At 37.5% G+C, this 13,624-nt stretch overlaps 2 pseudogenes; one reads left to right on the top strand and one right to left on the bottom strand.

Annotated features, from left to right (window-relative positions):
• The first annotated feature begins 6,742 nt into the window (after nt 1-6,742).
• On the top strand, nt 6,743-7,873 carry LOC147825804 (interferon-induced, double-stranded RNA-activated protein kinase pseudogene; annotated as a pseudogene).
• Nucleotides 7,874-8,472: 599 nt separating this feature from the next.
• Nucleotides 8,473-10,481, bottom strand: LOC101709006 (stress-70 protein, mitochondrial pseudogene; annotated as a pseudogene).
• Nucleotides 10,482-13,624: the final 3,143 nt, after the last annotated feature.

Below are 13,624 nucleotides of genomic sequence, written 5' to 3'. Positions count from 1 at the left end.
AGAATAGACTGCCATATGCTTATTTCAGAATGGCTATTTTCCTCCTTATACTGAAAACACTGGAGATACTTTTCTCTAATCATTAGCATGAAAACCTGGTGGGGCCGAAGAAGGTAAATCTTACAAGAGTGAACCTTTCTCTTTCCAGAACAGCCGCCTGGAGTTTTCTAACTCATGCACACTGAGATTCCCTCAATTTTTCAATCATAACTTAAGTGTTCCTTCCAGGAATGGCTCCAGCCACAAGTCCTACTGCTGGGTTACTGCTCCTGGTAAACTATAATTCTGTATACTTTTTGTCTCTCAACTTCAGGGGAAAACCAGTGAACTGTTTTCTGATGAATCTAAGAAGGGTTGTTGACTTCCAAATTTTGAGTTTGTTTCTTGTTATGAGGCTGGAAGTGACAGCTTCCATGTTCTCACATGTGAGATGGGAAATTGGAAGTTCCCCGAATGCAAATTGTTGATGACATTCTCTTTTACCTTACACTAGCTCAGAGACTTATCCACACAGCATCAATTCATAAGATTCTTTATCATTCTTGATAATACTAACACTGAAAATATAAAAATTAATTTTCCTATATATGTATATTATCTATACATAGATATATAGATAATATAATATATAATAATATACTATATACTATATATGCAATATATATAATATATACTATATACCATATTATATATAGTACATATTTATCTAAGGATGTCTATCTATATTTATATATATCTATATATTTATCTACATACCTATATTTCTTTTCTAATCAGAGCTTGGTTGCTGATAATTTTTGCCTTTTTTATATAATTTGAAGTAACTTGCTATTTAGAGATAATTTTAGAGACACAAGTAGCCTTTCCCTTCATCTTGTATGATGAAATTATGAAACTGAATAGCATGATCTGACTCAGAGAGCTGATAAAATTGAGATGGGACCAACTATTATAAGCACACACACTTCTACACTCACAAAGTTTTACTGTACAGAAGAGGCTCAGCCAAAGTGGGGACTTGGGTGAAGTAGTGAGCAATTTGTGGAAAGAGTAAAACACTACTGTTTACAGAACAAAGAGAAGATCATGTTTATATTGATTTGTTGAGGAGGACTAAAATCCAATAATTTCTTCTGCCCAAGTACACAGCTTCAAAAGATGTTTCTTCTTTGATAGACTTCGATCATTGGGTGATTAGAGTCAACATGGCCTAGAATCAATTGAGTTTATGTGTATCTGTTACTATAATTCTGCAAAAACATCAAGGACTTATGATAAGGATGAAGTACCTGAATACTTGAACTGGTGAGAAAACACAATGTTAGGGTAGAAGAAACACATACCAGTTCCAATGTGTAGTAGTCTAAATTGATCCCATATCATAGTCTCAGAAAAAAACATTTGTTTAAGTAATCAACATGCCTATATACAGGGATGAATAGACTATGACTCAAGGGTTAAGTTAGCAAAGGGGACAGACACATATGAAGATAGAACTGGCAAGTCTTTTGGTTCCAACTTAGTCACATGTAAGACATCTGTAGACCCAATAGAGTCAATGTTTTCAGGAAAAGCAGTCTTTAGGTCTGCAGGAAGTTATGCAGGTAGCTGTTATCAAAATCCAATCATCAGAGATGCTATAAACAGCAAAAGCTGATACGACATTAATAATGTATTGCCTAGCTGTGTAATATCAAAAATCAATGTTTTGAAGTTAAATAAGAGCAAATAAATCTAGAGAGTGTATTTAGGATTTTTCATGGTAACAATTTCTCGTTTTATACAACCATTCTGTTTTGTGGTTTACTTTGGTTCTTAGGACAGGTCTGTTGAAGCATGCCATAATACAAAAGTGTAATAATTTAGTGCGTTCAGGAGTTTAATTTGTTATCCTAGCTTTCTGTCCCATCGTGTCCCATCATGATTGTCCCTAACTGTGTCAATTGCTTTATGGAAAGTGTCATTGTTTTCATTTAGAATGCTTCAGAAAATGTTATGCTAAGCATTGGGGTCAAAAGCACATAATACAGTTTCTATCATCATGTAAAAATAATGATAAAAAGATAGATATCTACATTTGAAAAACTAATGAAAGGAAGTAAAACATGAGTATAAAAGGAAAAAAATGCATTGTAAAAACTATTGCAAAAATGCTTTTATGGTAATATGTTACCAGATGTGTGTGAGAGAAGAAGCAGAAAGAAGAGGAGGAAAAGGAAAAGGAGGAATCAGAGGAGGAGGACAAAGACAAGGATGAGGAGGACAAAGACAAGGATGAGGAGAAGGAGAAGGAGGAGGAAGTGGAGGAAGAGAAAGAGAAGGAAGAGGAAGTGGAGTAAGAAAGGGAGAAGGCTGAGAGGGAGGAGGAAAAGTGAAAAGGAGGAGAAACAGTATGAGAAAAAAACAGCTCAGAAAATTTTTTAATTAATTTTATTCTTACATTTTAGGTATACAAAATAATGACATTCATAATTGGAGATTTGTACCTTTACATAATATATCTTCATTCTTAGCTTTTCCCCATTCCCCTGCCCTCCCTTCAATCCCTCCACCCCTCTCGATTTAAAAAGACTTTGTTTCCATTTTTTTCATTTTCTCATATTAATTCCATTACCTGCTTTCCATCCTCTGACTCCTCCCACTCCCCCTTCCCCTTTGCACCTTTTCTTCCTCTTTCAAATTTTCTATTATACATTTTGGTCCTTATTTATTTGTTTAGTTTCTCATACCAGAAAAACAATTTAGTATTTGCACATGTGTGTCCTATTTACTTAAGAGTATAGCCTCAATGTGCATCTATTTAGTTATAAAGGCCTCTAGTTTCTCATTCTTTATGGCTGAGTAGCACTCCACTTTATTTAAAAAAAACACATTTTCTTTATCCAGTCTCCAGTCGATGGGCAACTGGGCTGTTTCCAAGTTTTAGCTATTACAAACTGTGCCGCTGTGAACATGAGTGCACATATATCACTGTGGTATGACTCTTTTAATTCTTTGGGGAAGATATCCAGCAGGGGAAGAGTTGGGTCAAATGGGACCTCTACTCCTAATTCTTCAAGGTATCTCTGTACTGATATCAACAGTGGTTACACCAATCTGCATTCCCAAAAACAATGGAGAAAGGTTCCTTTTTCCCCATAGTCCTACCAGCATTTGTTATTGCTTGATATCATGACAGCAGCCATTCTTCCTGGGTTGAGGTAAAAACTCAGTGTTATTTTCATTTACATCTCTCAAATGACCGGTGATGTTGAACACTTTTTCTTATGTCTATTTGCTGTTTTTGCTTCTTTGTCTGAGAAATGTCTATTCATTTCAGATACCCACTTTTGAATTGGATCTTTAAATATGGGAGGTCTGATTTTTAAAAGTTCTTTATACTTTCTAGATAGTAGGCCTTTGTCTGAGAAATAGCTGGTAAAATTTTTTTCCCACATTGTGGGTTGTCCCTTCACACTGTTGGTGGTTTCTCTTGTGCAGAAGCTTTTTAATAAGAAGAGGTCCCACTTGTTACTCTTTGCTAGTTCCTGTGCTACTGAGGTTATGTTCATGAAATCTTTTCCTATCCCAGTGTCTTCAAGAGTTCTACCTAATCTCTCTTCCAGATGGTCTAGTGTTTCTGTTTTAATATTTACACCTTTAATCCATTTTGATTTTAATTTAGTACATGTTGAGTGATATAGTTCTAGTTTTGAATTTTTGGCAAGTTAAAACCCAATTTTTCTAGCACCATTTATTAAAGAGGCTATCTTTGCTCCAGTGAGTGTTTGGCTCCTTTGTTGAAGATGAGGTGTATCTGAGTGTGTCTGTAGCTGTTTCTGAGTCTTTTAATCTGTTCCACTGATCCTGTTTCTTTGCCAGTACCATGCTGTTTTTATTACAGTAGCTCTGTAGTGTAGTTTCAAGGTGGGAATTGTGATACCCTCTACCTTGTCTTTATTGCCTAGAATTGCTTTTGCTGTTCTAGGTCTCTTCTTTCTCCAAATAAATTTTTGGATTATTTTCCCAAGGTCTGTGATGTATGCTGGAGGAATTTCAATTGGGATTACATTGCATCTATATAGCAGTTTTGGAAGTATGGCCATTTTCACTATATTGATTCTTCCTACCCAGGAGCAAGGGATGCCTTTCCATTTTCTGATATCCTCTTCAATCTCTTTTTTTCATAGTGATATAGTTTTCAGAGTAGAGGTCTTTGATTTCTTTTGTTAGGTTGATTCCTAGGTATTTCAGTTTTTGGATGCTATTGTGAAAGGAATTGTTTGCCCCATTTCTCTCTCACTCAGTGTGTTGTTCATGTATAGAAAAGCTATTGATTTTTGTGTGTTGACCTTGTATCCAGCTACTTTACTGAATTTGGTCATTAAGTCTAGAACTTTTTTGGTGGCATTCTTGGGCTTTTCTATATAGACTATCATGTCATCTGCAAATAATGACAATTTGACTTCATCTCCTATCTTTATTCCTTTTATTTCTTTCTCTTGTCTAATTGCTGTAGCTAATGCTTCCAAACCTATATTGATCAGGAGTAGTGATAGTGGACATTCTTATTTGTTCTTCATTTTAGTGTGAAAGATTTCAGTTTTGACCTTTAGTATGATATTGACTGTTGGCTTTTCATAAATGGCTTAGAGGTAGAGACTGTGTGTTCCAATTTTTTATTTTTTTTTTATCATGAATAGGTTTTGCATTTTGTTGAATGCTTTTTTGCATCTACTGAGGTGATCATGTGTTTTTTGTCCTTGGATCTATTTTTTATTTTGAGGTCCTTTCATGTTCATTAAACATATACCCAGAATGGATTAAAAAGAATCAAGGTGCCAGTCACAGGCCAGCAGGCAGCTAAAAAAGTATGCCTTAAGAACACCAGTGACTTTATCAGTGCCTTGTTTTAAAAATTACACTTAACAAATACCTTAGTTTTCTATGCACTTAACTGCCTCTACCCCTTGTACATGGCACAGCTAGCTGGCTTGTGGACTCCATCTCCACACAAGGTCATTCCTTGTACCAGTAATTTGGGTCAACAAGAAGGATTTTTTTTCTTAAATTTTTTTATTGGTACATTTTAGATATACAACACATTTACATTTCTCATTGGGAACTTGTACCTTTACATGATGCATCTTGGTTCTTATTTTTTCCTCATTCCTAGCCCTCCCTTCACCCTCTCCACCATTCCCTATTTACAAAGACTTCATTTCCATTTTTTCCATTTCTCATCATTTTTCATTTCCCTACTTTCCTTTCCTCTGCCCCTCCCAATACCCCTACCCCTTTGGACCTTTACTTCCTATTTTGCATTATCGATTATTCATTCTAATAATTGGTACATTTTAGGGATACAATATAATGGCATTCATCATTGGAAATTTGCACCTTTACATAGTCTCTCTTGGTTCTTATTTTTCACCCTTGCCCAGCCCTCCCTTCAACCCCTCCAGTCCGCCCTATTTACAAAGATTTTGTTCCTATTTTTCCATTTTTCTCATATTAATTCCAATCTCTTCTTTCGTTTCCCCTACCCCCCCATTTCCTTCCCCTCTGCCCCTTTTCTTTCTATTTCACATTACCTATTATACATTTTAGTTGTTATTTACACTTTCAGTTTCTCACACCAGAGAAACCATTTGGTATTTATACATGTGTGTCCTATTCATTTCACTTAAGAGTATTGCTTCAATGTGCATCCATTTAGCTACAAATGTCTCTAATTTCTCATTTTTTATGGCTGAGTAGTACTCCATTTTATTTTTAAAAAACACACTTTTTTTATCCAGTCTCCAGTTGATGGGCATTTGGGCTGTTTCCAAGTTTTAGCTATCACAAACTGTGCTGCTATGAACATGGGTCCACATATATTACTGTGGTATGATTCTTTTAATTCTTTTGGTGAAGATCCCCAGCAGGGGAATAGCAGAGTCAAATGGGACTTCCAGTCCTGGTTCTTTGAGGTATCTCCATACTGATTTCCACAGTGATTGCACCAGTCTACACTCCCACCAGCAGTGGAGCAGGGTTCCTCTTTCCCCACAGCACTGCCAGCATTTGTTATTGGTTGATTTCATGATATCAGCTATTCTTTCTGGAGTGAGGTGGAATCTCAGTGTTGTTTTCATTTGCATCTCTTGAATGGCCAGTGATGCTGAGCATTTTTTCATGTATTTATTTGCTACTTCTACTTCTTTGTCTGAGAAATGTCTGTTCATTTCAGATACCCATTTTTGGATTGGGTCTTATCTTCACTTGGTTTTCCTCAAACAAAGGTCTACTATCTCGAATCTATAAAGAACTTAAAAAGATCAGACCTCCCAAATGTAAAGACCCAACAAGAAGGATATTTATCTCCATGTGGTCTCCTTCCAGGTCCGTGGTCCACCTCTTCCACTGAATGTGAGATGTTTTCACCCCTTAAAAATATGGCTACTTCTACACAAACCAGTGCTAAGTCTTTATAATGATCAGTAATTAATCATTCTCTTCCCCCTTTACAAGCAACGGAAAAATGACAGGGTAGGGACAGAACAACATGAACTCTGTACTGTTAGAATTATCATCCATTAGAAATGAAACCTAGAGCAAAAGGGTGGCAGGCAGCTGGCGCAGGTGGGGAGGTCTACACTGCAGCATGCGATCATGGGTCGCAAGCCCAGGGCTCCGGGCACTGTCCAGCCTTGGCCCCCTGGGTGCAGAGCCCTTCCGGGAGCTGAGGAAGGATCGTGGGACCAGGTTCTCAGAAGAAATGACCAATGGTTTTGCACCAGGTTTCTACATAAAATAACTTAATAAACACCATCAGAAGAATGGAGTAAAAGTTTCTTATCAGGTTCCTATCTGTGACAGGACTGCCACACAGTTTATTGTAGGTAGTTCTTCATCCTCGATGACAAAAGACACTTCAGAAGAATCAGTCTTTGGGAATTAAGTAGGCTTTGTCAATCAGATTGCCCAGAATGAGAAACTATCTGTAAATTATGAACAATATGATTTGAGGGAAAATGGGGCTCAAAGATTTCAATGTAAATGAAAAATTGGGCAGAAAGTATATGGCTGTGGAACAGCTTCTACTAAACGGGATGCAAAATGATTGGCTGTCAAACTTGCATTTGATTGGGTTTCACAAGAAAAGTTAGAGAGCTTCTGAATCATCATCTGAAAATGATTTCTCAGCAAATGCATGGAAAACTGATCATAGCAGTGACAATGAAAGCAGTTGCTGTCCTGTGAATCACCTTCAGAATAGCAAAAGGCAAAAGTAAATTTGGCACCTAAATTTTACCATGCTAATGTAGAAGAAAACAAGTACACTGTGAATGACAGGTTTGCCAGTGAATATGAAGACATAGAACCAATTGGTGATGGTGGATATGGCCAAGTTTTCACAGCAAAACACACACTAGCTGAAAAGATTTCCATTATTAAACCTGTTAGATGTACTGATGAGAAGGTACTGCATGAAGTACACATGTTGGCGGCTCCTAATCATATCAATATTGTTCAGTATTATTATTGTGATCCTGAGTGCAGCACAAGGACTAATCCATGATCAAGGAGTTGTTGCCTTTTCATCTCAGTGGAATTCTGTGATAAAGGGACATTGGAGAAATGGATTTACCAGAGGGAAAAAATAACAATCCAGACAGAGCTTTGGCTTTGGAATTCTTTGAGCAAATAACAACAAGAGTACAATATATACACTCAAAAAAACATAATTCATAGAAATCATAAGCCAGTTAACATATTTTTAGTAGATGAAAAGCGAGTAAAGATTGGAGATTTTGGACTTGCCACATCCTTGAAAAATGATGAAAAGTGAAGGAGAGATAAGGGAACTGTGAGGTACATGAGCCCAGAACAGCTTTTGCTTTTGTGAGAGGGTTCAATGGAGGGCTTTAATGAAGATGACACGTGAAGCCTTTGAAGAAGATCTAAGTCTTGATGAGGTTATTCACACTGAACTCTTGAATGCACAATGATGATGGGACATGGTATTCAAAATCTTGGTACTTGATGCTCTCCCAGAGTGCTAGGATTTGAGTGCCACCATACAAATTGATTCATGGTTTTGTCCATTAGTGGTTCATGGATTTCTTTACCTGAAGTCCATGTTGGAGTCCATAGATTTCAGTGTTCTGTAAAAATTGAAAACCTGCCCAGAATCCAAGGCTCCCAACGTAGCAGTGTATGATCTTTTCAATGATTTGTTGCATTTTATTTTGCCAGTATCTTGTTGAGGATTTTAATGTCTGTGTTCATTAAAGAGATTGGTTTGTAAAAAAAAAAATAGAATTATCATCCATTAAAAGATCATTAGCTAATGGTCACTAAATTTACATATTAAGGAAATTATATATAGAATACTGCAAAAACACAGTAAAAAGACTGAAGTTTGCTCATTTCTTCTCAGGAAGTCCCTCTACTCCCAAGGTTCATAATACATTGTCCTTTTGACTCCAAAATATACTGATACTATTACTCTTTCTCCTCCTTTTCATCTTCCTTTGGTTCTCCAGTGCCAAAACTTCCAGAGCTTTCTCTTTCAGATGCCATCTTTCTGTAGGCCATTTTGAAGAGCTTCAGTGATGCCTGCTAGAGGGAAGGTGATGCCTGCCTGATGTTTTCTCCTGTTTCATTGTCTTTTTGAGCCAAGAGCTCCCTCATTTTGGAAATCTCTTCCTTTAGCTTGTTGCACTCATCAGCAGGCAGTTGGTCCTTGAACTCTTCCATCTTTGTTTCTGTATCATAAATTATTCCTTCAGCCATATTAACTGCTTCAACTCATTCCTTCTTTTGGCGGTCCTCCTCAGCATACTTCTCTGCATTTTTAACCATATTTTCTATATCATCTTTGCTTAAACCACCAGAAAACTGGATTACAATCTGCTGCTCATGTCCTGTACCCTTATCTTTGGCAGAAACATGTACAATCCCATTGGCATCAATGTAAAATGTAACTTCAATCTGAGGGACTCCATGAGGGGCTTGGGGAATGCCAACCAAAATAAACTGCCCAAGAAGCTTGTTGTCTCCAGCCATCTCTCTCTCACCCTGACACACTTTAATTTCCACTTGAGCCTGTCCATCAGCAGCAGTAGAACACACCTGGCTCTTATTAGTTGGAATAGTGGTATTCCTGTTAATAAGTTTGCTAAAGACACCTCCCAGAGTCTCAATATCCAGAGACAGAGGAGTGACATCCAGGAGCAGCACATCTGTGACATCACCAGTCAACACACCTCCTCGAATCGCAGCTCCAATGGCCACAGCCTTGTCAGGATCGGCAGCTTTACTTGGAGCTTGGCCAAAAAGATCCTGTACAGTCTGCTGAACCTTAGGTATCCTAGTCATTCCACCAACAAGAATCACTTCTCCTATGTTAGTCTTGCTGACTTCGGCATCCTGAATAGCTTTCTGGCATAGAGCAATAGTCCTCTTGATTACATCAGTGACAGTTCCCTCAAACTGAGCTCTGGTCATCTTTGTATTCAAATGTTTGGGTCCAGAAGCATTGTAAGATATGGCAAGATAATTTCAGTCTGCACAGATGAAGAGAGTTCACACTTAGCCTTCTCAGAAGCTTCCCACAGCCTTTGAAGTGCCATGTTGTCTTTGGTCAAATCAACTCCTGTCTCTCTCTTGAACTCCTTCACAATGTGCTGTAACAAGGCCTGGTCAAAGTCTTCACCACCTAAGAAAGCGTCCCCATTGGTAGATTTCACTTCAAATACTCCTTTCTGAATTTCCAGGATAGAAATATCAAAAGTTCCACCACTTAAATCATATACAGCAATGATTTTGTCTTCAGATTTATCTGAACCATACGCCAGAGCAGTGGCTGTTGGTTCATTAATCACCCGAACCACATTCAGTCCAGATATCTGGCCAACACTGTTAGTGGCCTGTCTCTGTGAGTCATTGAAATAAGCAGTGACTGTGATCACAGCATTTTTGCAGTGTGCCCCAAGTAATTTCATCAACACAAATGCTCCAATCTAACTTGGAGAATAGAGTTTTCCATGAGCCTCAAGCCAGCCATCACCATTGGAGGCAAGGACAATTTTAAAGGGTACATTTTTAATGTCTTTCTGTGCTTCAGGGTCATCATAATGCCAGCCAATGAGACGCTTGGTGGCATAGAAAGTATTGTTTGGGTTGGTGATAGCCTGTCGCTTTCCTGGCATGCCAACAAGTTGCTCCCCATCTACTGTAAAGGCAACAAAAGAAGGGGTGATTCTGGCACCTTCAGCATTCTCCAGCACCTTTGCTTCTTTACCTTCCATTACTGCCACATAGGAGTTGGTAATACCCAAATCAATACCAACAACTGCACCCTTGATTGCTTCTGATGCATAATCTCTCCTTGAAACAAATCTAAATGCCTCATGACTAAGGCCATTCCAGCCATCCTGGTGGTGGGCTACAGTGCCCCAGAAGGTGGCGGCCCCTATGAGAGGGGCTACTGCGGCTCGGCTAGCACTCATGGAGGCTACACGGAGGGACTATGAAGAAGGTAACAGCCCTTTAGGTGGCAGTAAACTGTGCTACGCGATGGAATTGGATCTATTAATATAGTGCATTATATCTATTGATTTTAGTATGCTGAAGCATCCCTGAATCCCTGGGATGAATCCTACTTGACCAGGGGTTATGATCTTCTTGTTGATCTTTTGCATTTTGTTTACCAGTATCTGATTAAGTTTTTTTCCATCTATATTTATTAGTGAGATCAGCCTGTAATTCTCTTTTTGGGCTGGATCTTTCTCTGATTTTAGGATCAAGGTGATGCTTGCTTCCAGGAATGAATTTGAGAGTACTGCTTCACTTTAAATTTAATCAAAGAGTTTAAACAGTAGTAGAAATAGTTTTTCTCTAAACGTCTTGTAGAATTTGACAGTGATGCCATCAAGGCCCAGGCTTCTCTCAGTTGGTAAGTTTTTAATTACATTATCAATTTTATTGATTGATGTTGGTTTGTTTAGTAGCTTTAGGTCTTCTTTGTTCATCCTTGCTAAATCATTTGTTTCTAGGAATCTGTCCATTTTTTCTGTTTCACTCTTATTGGCATTTAGATTTTTGAAGTAGGTATTGATGATGTTCTGGATTTCAGCTGGGTCTGGTTGTAATTTCATCTTTTTCATTCCGAATTACATGGATTTGCCCCTTTTCTTTCTTTTTTTGATAAGAGTGACTAAGGGTTTGTCAATTTTGTTTTTTTTTCAAAGAACCAACTCTTTGCTTCATTGATTTTTGTATCATTCGTTCAGTCTCCATTGCATTGATTTCTGCTCCGATCTTCATAATTTCCTTCCTTTTATGAGCTTTGGGTTTGTCCTGCTCTTCTTTTTCTAGAAACTTGAGGTTCAACATCAGGTTGTTAATTTGTGTTCACTCTGTTTTCCTAAAATGACCTTTCACTGCTATGAACACTCCTCTTAAGATGCTTTCATTGTGTTGCATAGATTCTGATATGTTGTATTGACACTGCCATTTAATTGTATAAACTGTCTACTTTCTTCATTAATTTCCTCTATGACACATTGGTTATTCAGAAGTGTGTTCAATTTCCATGTGTTTATGAAATTTTTGTAGTTTTTTTTTTTTATTTCCAATTTCTTTGTACTGTGGTCTGATAATATACAGGGGATAACTTCAATTCCTTTGCACTTATTTAAACATGTTCTATCTGCAAGTATGTGGTTTATTTTGGAGAACGTCACATTTGCACATTTAAAGAATGTCTATTCTGATTTTGTGGGGTGGAACACTGTAAACATCTGTTAAGTTCATTTATTCAAGATTTTGATTGATTTCTAGTATTTTGTTGTTTCTTTTCTGTCTAGTTCATCTATCTATTTGTGATATTGGAGTGCTGAGCTCCCGTACTACTATTATATTAGTGCTTATTTGATTTTTCATATCCATTATATTTATTTTATATAGTAAGTTGCACCAGTATTGGTGTATATATATGTATGATTGTCATCTCTTCCTCTAGGATTGTTATCTTCACAAGGATATAATGTCATTGTCTCTCTTAATCAGTGTTGGTTTGAAATCCATTTGATCTCGGAAGAGGATAGGGACTTCTGCTTTTTTTGGGTTCCTGTCATATGTAGTGTTGTTCTCCATCCTTTAACTTTTGGCCCATGAGTTTGTTGTTTAATTAAGTGAGCTTCTTATATGAAGCATATTGTTGGATCTTGCTTCTTGACCCATTCTGCCAGTCTATTTCTTTTGATTGGTGGATTGAGACCATCAACATTGACAGTTATAACTAATATGTATTGATTTATCCTTATCATGACATTTTCTTTTTGTTGAATTCTCCCCTTTTGCATTTAATTTCTTGTGCCTGATGGATTCATTTTCCTGGGGTTCCTGGGGTTGTGATCCTTATTGTCTTTTCCTAGGATATTGTTTAAAATGTTTTGAAGTGCTGGTTTGATATTCATGATAGTGCTCAGGTACTCTTTGCCATGAAAATATCTTATTTCTCCATAAATTTAGAAAGATGGTTTTGCAGGGTATATCAGTCTGGGTTGGAGATTGTTTTACTTTAGAGCTTGAAATATTTCACTCCAGACCCTTCTTGTCTTGAGGGTGTTTGTTGAGAAGTTTGCTGTGATTCTGATGGGCTTTCCTTTGTATGTGATTTGTTTCTTTTCTCTAACCACTTGTAGAATTTTGTTCTTCTGTTGGGTTTCTGGAACCTTAACTATTATATGCCTATGTGTAGATTTTTTAATCATGGCTAGTTGGAGTACTATATGCCTCACTTGTCTGTATGTCAAGTTGTTTCCCCCTGCTTGGGAAGATTTCTGCCATTACTTCTGTGAACAATTTTTTAATGTCATTTGTACAATCTCCTGTTTCTTCACTGACTCTGATCAGTCTTATGTTATTCTTCTTTGCATCATCTAACAGCTGCTGGATTGATTTCTCATGGTCCCTTACTATTTTTAAGAAATTTTTCTTTTCCTGGTCACTAATTGCAATCCCATCTTCTACATCTGAAAGTCTGTCCTCACATTGACTCATCCTGCTGCATAAACTTTCAATGGAGTTTTTAATCTCCTGGAAATCTGTTTGCATCTGTTTTATGGATTCTATTTGTTTCCTATGTTGGGATTCCATCATGTTCCTCAGCTCCTCTATTTTTGTTATCTGTGTCCTCTCTAGATTTATTAATCATGTCTTGCACTATGGACACAATCTCTTTTGTTATCTGAGAAATTATTTCTAATTTCATTTTTTCTATATTCTCTTTCTTTGCCAGTTCAGGGAGTCCAGGTGGTTGAGTATTAGACTGTTCCATCTCTTTGCCCTTTGGGGTTGCCTTAGGTGATCTGAAAGTCTGGTTTTGAGACTTGTTTACATGTCTTCTCATTTCAATAAATGCAGCCTGTTGACCTTTTGTTAAGGTGACTTTTTGCTCACCCAGTGTTCTTCAATTCTCAGAAAGCCACCAAAAGGCCTTTTCTCTGCTGTTCACTCTGGCACCAATTTATGGGTTCAGAATAGTTACCTTCTGGATACCTGGCCTGTCCTGTTGTCCAGGCATGGTTGTGACTGAGTCCTGTGCACACTTGTGATGGTATTTGGGTGGGCCTCTTGCTGGTGCCTA

Source organism: Heterocephalus glaber, unplaced genomic scaffold, assembly GCF_053883595.1.
Source record: "Heterocephalus glaber isolate CG9 unplaced genomic scaffold, H.glaber_assembly_v1.0 deba00001481, whole genome shotgun sequence".
Lineage (NCBI taxonomy): Eukaryota > Metazoa > Chordata > Mammalia > Rodentia > Bathyergidae > Heterocephalus > Heterocephalus glaber.
This window is presented reverse-complemented; position numbering and strand designations above follow the sequence as displayed.